This window comes from Eurypyga helias, unplaced genomic scaffold (genome assembly GCF_000690775.1).
Source record: "Eurypyga helias isolate BGI_N326 unplaced genomic scaffold, ASM69077v1 scaffold7339, whole genome shotgun sequence".
NCBI classification, from domain to species: Eukaryota; Metazoa; Chordata; class Aves; order Eurypygiformes; family Eurypygidae; genus Eurypyga; species Eurypyga helias.
In genome coordinates, this window is record NW_010270067.1 from 65,315 (window position 1) to 71,314 (window position 6,000).

General features: G+C 42.2%; 1 protein-coding gene across 1 annotated transcript in view; it reads right to left on the minus strand.

Annotated features, from left to right (window-relative positions):
• PHEX (phosphate regulating endopeptidase homolog, X-linked) overlaps positions 1-6,000 on the minus strand; it is a gene marked incomplete at both ends in the record, with an annotated part of 82,235 nt that overhangs the window by 64,255 nt on the left and 11,980 nt on the right. The window lies entirely within an intron of this gene.

Below are 6,000 nucleotides of genomic sequence, written 5' to 3' on the forward strand. Positions count from 1 at the left end.
ACTACTTTATTGTTACTGGGACCACTGGGGAGAGGGGCCTTGCTGGAACCATCCCAAGTCCCTCCTGTTGTTGTTGTCCCTCAGCCAGAGCCTTAAAAAATTTAAGGGTGCCTTCTCTACGCCACACTCCCCAGTGCTGTGGATTTCAAGAGGTTTTATGGGAAAGGGGACAGTGCAGATTGGATTTGTGTGGTGCCATGCCTGAGCTAAGAAGCATGCCCCGCACGGAAGGGGGAACAAAGTGCAACGCAGGAGTCCCAGTGGCCTGTCAAAGCAGAGGGCCACTGGGACTTCATAACAGCAGCCATAGAAAAACCAAACCCCTTCCACACAGAGCTTAATCGGGTGACAGTGCTCTGTTACTCTTCTCTGCTAGCACTGGCTGGGGTGATGCAGAGTAGAGAAGGGCTGGCAGTGCTGCTATCCAAGAGCAGGACCCTTGGTCTCCCACCCCTGCCCTTTCCAGCAGCTCATCAGAGCCCTCGCTCTGATATCATGTCTAACAGGAGGTGAAAGTCCAGCAGCAACACAACATTCTATAGCAGAGAACGGTACCAGTCTGTGCCACTCCACCTAGTATTAGAAGCTCACTCCTGGAGGCGACATTTATTTCCCAGGATTTTGTTAGCACTTTGAAGAATCTGCCATGCTGCACCTCTCAGACAATCCTTATCTGTGTTCATCTAAGCACCTATACTTATGGGATCATACTGGTGACCTCAAACTGCTCATTCGTCAAAGAATACCCTATTGATGAAGAAATGTCACTTGTTCTCCCCCTCAAATCCTTTTTCTCCTTAAAAAAACCCAATAAAAGACATAAAAATACCCCCAAACCCACCCAAACTACAACACCACATCTGCTTGGATCCTTAAGAGTTGTAATGAGATCATCTCCTTTTAGTTATGGATTTCCCTAAAAATACTGCTGGACAGGATTCCCAGTAGTTTTTGTTTCAAATCCTCAAACTGTTAAGATCTCTTAGCTTGTTAAATACCTTTCAATATCAATCATTGACACATATCTCCTGTATGCACAATTCTTAGTAGAATAATCAGACCCATTCACACTTTAAGAATGGCATTTGGGAAGAAACTATAAATGAAACCTACATAAAACTAAGGATGAAAAAATACACTCCTATTAAAGACATTGCAATAACTCTGTTCCTTGCCAGTGAGCCGCACAGCCATGAAATTTTGAAGCTAATAAAATTCAATGGCTAAGGCCCAGCTAAAGCTCAGGAGAGATACAGAGGATGAGATCCAATAAAATAAAATGAACTCTAGGTATACACCTGCATAAAATCCTGTTAAAATCAGACCTGGTGTTTTCCCATCAAACTCTTTCATTATGTGACAGAAGGAAACTGTACTCCCTGCACTATTGCAAAGCTGAGCTGGGGTAGATGCTGCCAGCTTGCTCAGAATTAATGACATAAAATCCAGTGATCAAACATGAAACCCTTAATAAGATGGTTGAATCCTGTGGATGCTGAGATAGAGGATGTAATCCATGGGTGCTCTTAGCCTATAGAGGTTTCTCTCCCTTAGCCTCCAGCTTCAACAAGGATTTAGAAGCTCAAACCTGGAGCACTGGCCAGATTCACTTGTTTTCTGCATCAGCTAATATAAAATCTAAATACAAGGTTTAGAAATTCGTTTCTTACTGAACTCACAAGTACATATCTATTTTACATGTCTTTGAATATTTAAATTCTTCTTAAAGGAGAGAAAGAAAAGGCCAGAAGCAATGCCTACTAATCAAAACTATGGGTAAGCAGTTAGTCTATCTACAGGTTGCTGTATCCATGGAAAGTCACTACTGTGATTGAAATCAATGTAGACACATCAAGTTATCTCTAAATTAGCAGTGTCAGGTACTGTGATTATCCTGGCCATAGTAGCAGGCTGCAACAGCCCTGCTCCTGCACTGAACATATCTAATTGTGTGGGTCGGTGCACGCTGAGCTCTGCAGTGCAGCAGGTTGAAGGGCTGCAGCTCAGAGTCTCTGCTATCCGGGGACCTCTGCAAGTTGAACAGACTTGCCTCTGGGCTATCCTGCACTCTCACCAGTACGGAGAGGCGCTCTCTGAACAGTACTGCATCTCTTGATACGCAACGTGGCATTTCAGGCTCTCATCTACACTGAGAAAAATGCCAGCTGGTGACCCACAGAGACCAAATTCTGTCCCTTTGAAAAAATTCAACTCATAACTATAACTGGCTGAAAGGACTCTTTCCACCTTGAAAAATTTGAATGGCTTCAGATAGTTTCTGTTTGGACAACAGAAAGAAAACAAAACTTATGCATTCTTCTGAGGGATAGGAAGACAAAGACCACCACAGATCAGTTAATGTTCAGTCTCATGAGATACCCACAGACCTGCTGTTGAGTTCCCTACTCTGCCTTTCCAACCACCTGCTCTCACCCCCCGCTAGGGGATTGTGTGTATTTGTGCAAATCCACTGAGAAGTTCAATCTAATAGTTTTTTCTAAAGTCCAGTGGCTGGAATTAAAAACTGTGGCCAACTTACAGAGATCAGGGTTACCAGTGTTTTGACTAAAGCAGCATGCTCAGTGCTAAGAAGGACACCCAGTCTGTTCTTGCAGCTTTCTTCCCTTTTTTTTTTTTTTTAACTTAGTTTTCTTGTTTCAAAATGAAAAGCTCCAATTCTCTAAAGCAATCTTCCATTTTAGGACTCCAAACGTTAACTGAAATCAACCTGAATCTACAAGCAGTTTCAATAGACCAAAACACATATCCTTCACCAGACTGACTGGCTGCGCAAGATTATCCAGCTTCCATCAGCATCTTTCAGCTTCATCTTTAAGAATTTTTAGGAACATACGGCTTTGGGCTTTGACCAGACTAGAAAACAATACTCAATGATACAAAAAACCCCTTGAAATTATAGTTCATGTATTCACTCCCAGTTAAATGTTACAGTGCTAAAGATGGAATAGCAATCTAGCTGAAAAGATTAAAACCTAAGCTGATTTACTACCCCCTGGAAGAGCACAGGATCATTATTAACAGTAACTACAATTTAACTTATTGCTGTTACTGACTTATATCTCTAGCCTGCTGCAAATGCAAAGCACAATATCATAGCCAAAAATCACCAGGACAAGCAAAGTGAACCAGCATAGTTCAAGCCACCTTGAATATAAAGTCTGCTATCATGTTTCTGCAGCCAAATATAAAGTACATATTTGAATAGTTGGTCTAGCAAAGCAGGTCTTCAGTTGCATCTTTGGTTTCCTTCACTTTCAAATTAACTCCAAAGTTGTTCTCTTCGGGATAAAGGGATATTGGACTGAGGTACTGACCTCAGCACCTTATTGTTCATGTACGCGCAGGATGTCAAGACACAAGATTTGTCTCCCTCCACATAAAACTTAGTTATGGCAAGTATCAAAACCTATTGGTAATTCTGCTCTGCAGTGCTGGAATAACATGACATCTCATCAAGCAACTACCCCTTGCACAGTCAGAAACTGGCTAAAGGTGTTGTTCATGATATCCTAAACTTTCTGAGACTGCAAATTGCTTTATCATTCATTTTCTTCTACCAAGGGGCTAAGGGTGGGGCAGTTCCCATTGCAAATCAAAGCTCTTGTACTTCTGGTAGCCTCAGACAGCTGGGCTTGCATCATCACTGCCTACCTCTGGTACAAAACACAAAGACTCAGCACTGCCAACAAGCAGCACACTATAACTGGGAATGATCCTCCGTTGTCTGAATTGTAGACGCTCAGATAGACAGTCAAGAGGAAAAAAGCCACAGCTGGGGGAGGCAGGGTTTCAGAAGGAAGGAAGGAGGTTTATATTGAGTTGTCTTCAGACTGTGCTTTTCCAGGGCAAGAAAGCTAAAAAAGGCCAGCTTCCTGTGGTTCACTACCCAACGGTAAATAGCAATCATCTGCTGTTAAAAGTGAGAGCAAGGCACTTTACAAAGTAAGCTTTGGTAGTGTGTGTATTTATTTAACTGCATACTATTCTGAAGCTGCTAAGAATAGTCTTGTGGCTAAGTGTTACCTTTAATCTTACTTTCCATTTCTAGCCCTTGTTGATTTTCCAGCCTACCGTCTTACACAGCTTCACTTTGGTTTTCAACCACTATTTTATTTATGACGCTGAGAAGTCCTGTCCCTTCCCCTCTTCTGCCTTGGAGCGCATGAAAAAAGGGGCTTGTACAGCCAGAGCTGCAGGGAAAAGAAACACGCATACCATTTATTTAGATTAGGAATATTCATTTGGTTTATCAGTGTTCTGATCTGCAGATTTGCATATATTCTGTATGCTATCAAGCCATTTTCTACATATAGTGCTGAGTTGCATTAAGAGACACTATGTAATTTGCTAAGCTTATTTTCTTACTCTGAAGAGAAAAAAAATGTACATTTTCTCTGTACTTTCCAACACTAGATAGGGAGAATACATTGTGCTAGTAAAGATAGTAGCATTTTTTTCCATTCACTTTTGTCCTTATCCTTTTACAAACATTTGCTGCATGTGGAAAATGCAAACTGAAGTGTTTGCACAGTGATATCTGATGATGACCTGAAACATATTATAATGTTTTATATCTTGAAGAAAAACAACTGCATGCACAAATATCCCAGTGGGAATATGTTTGGACTTTACACAAAAATAAAATAAAAAAAAGGCTATACAAGAACCCCAAGGGGACATCCCATTTCCTGGAAAGTTGTAACCCTGTAGGAGTGAAAAGCTAGAAGCAGACAAGTAATTCAGGATGAGCTCCCAGGGTAATGCTAGAGCAAACAGCAATCTTGGACTGCAACAACAGAGAAGCATCAAAGTGAGGAGATGATTTTATTGCTGCACATGGGCTATCCCATGCCCACCTTTGGCAGTCCGTATTTTAAAAACGATGACGGACAGCTGGACAGGGGTAGAAAAACATCACAACCATTTGGGGTTTTCTTTGGGTGGAGTGGCTTGAGAAACAGAAGACGAGGAAAAAAGCTATGCAGTGAGGGAGCATGATTTGTCTTGCAAAACATGGCAGAAGGGTGACATTACAGTACAAAAGTACTTCACCACAGAAAAAGCTTAGTGCCAAAGAGGTCTTTAGTCTATTGAAAAAAGGCACAAAGAAAGGCAACAGTTGGAAGATGGAGACAAATTCAGTAGTAACAGTGATTAACCACTGGAGCCAAGCAACCAGACTAGATAGTGTCTTCTCTGCCCCTTAACATTTCAAGACCTGATGCTTGTTTGGAAGATAAGCTTTAGCCCAATGTGAATTATGTTTTATCCCAGTGCAAGCTATTGAACTTGTACGGGTTTCAGCTGGCATAGAGTTAGTTTTCCTCCTAGTAGCTGGCATAGGACTGTGTTTTGGATTCAGTGTAATACTAGTGTGATAACACACTGATGTTTTGGTTGTTGTTGAGTGGTGCTTATAATACGTCAAGGACTTTTCAGCTTCCCATGCTCTGCCAGCGAGGAGGTACACAAGAAGCTGGAAAGGAGCATAGCGGTGACAGCTGACCCAAACTGGCTTAAGGGGTATTCCATACGATATGGCCCCTTGGCTTCACCAAGAGCAGATCGTGCCTGATGAATATGGTGGCCTTCTACAATGGGGTCACAACCTTGGTGGACCAAGGAGGGGCAAACAATGTCATCTACCTGGACTTGTGCAAAGCATTTCACACCATCCCACACGACATCCTTGTCTCTAAATTGGAGAGGCATGGATTTGATGGATGGACCACTCAGTGGATAAAGAACTGGTTTGATGGACACAGAGAGTTGTGGTCAACGGCTCAATGTCTGAGTGTAGACCAGTAAAGAGCAGTGTTCCTCAGGGACTGGTGTTGTTTAACACCTCCTGGGAGAGGACATTTTACAAGAGCCTGTAGTGATAGGACAAGGGGTAATGGGTATAAATTGAAATCAGGGAGGTTTAGATTAGATATCAGGAAGAAATTCTTCACAGAGAGGGGGGTGAGGCACTGGAAC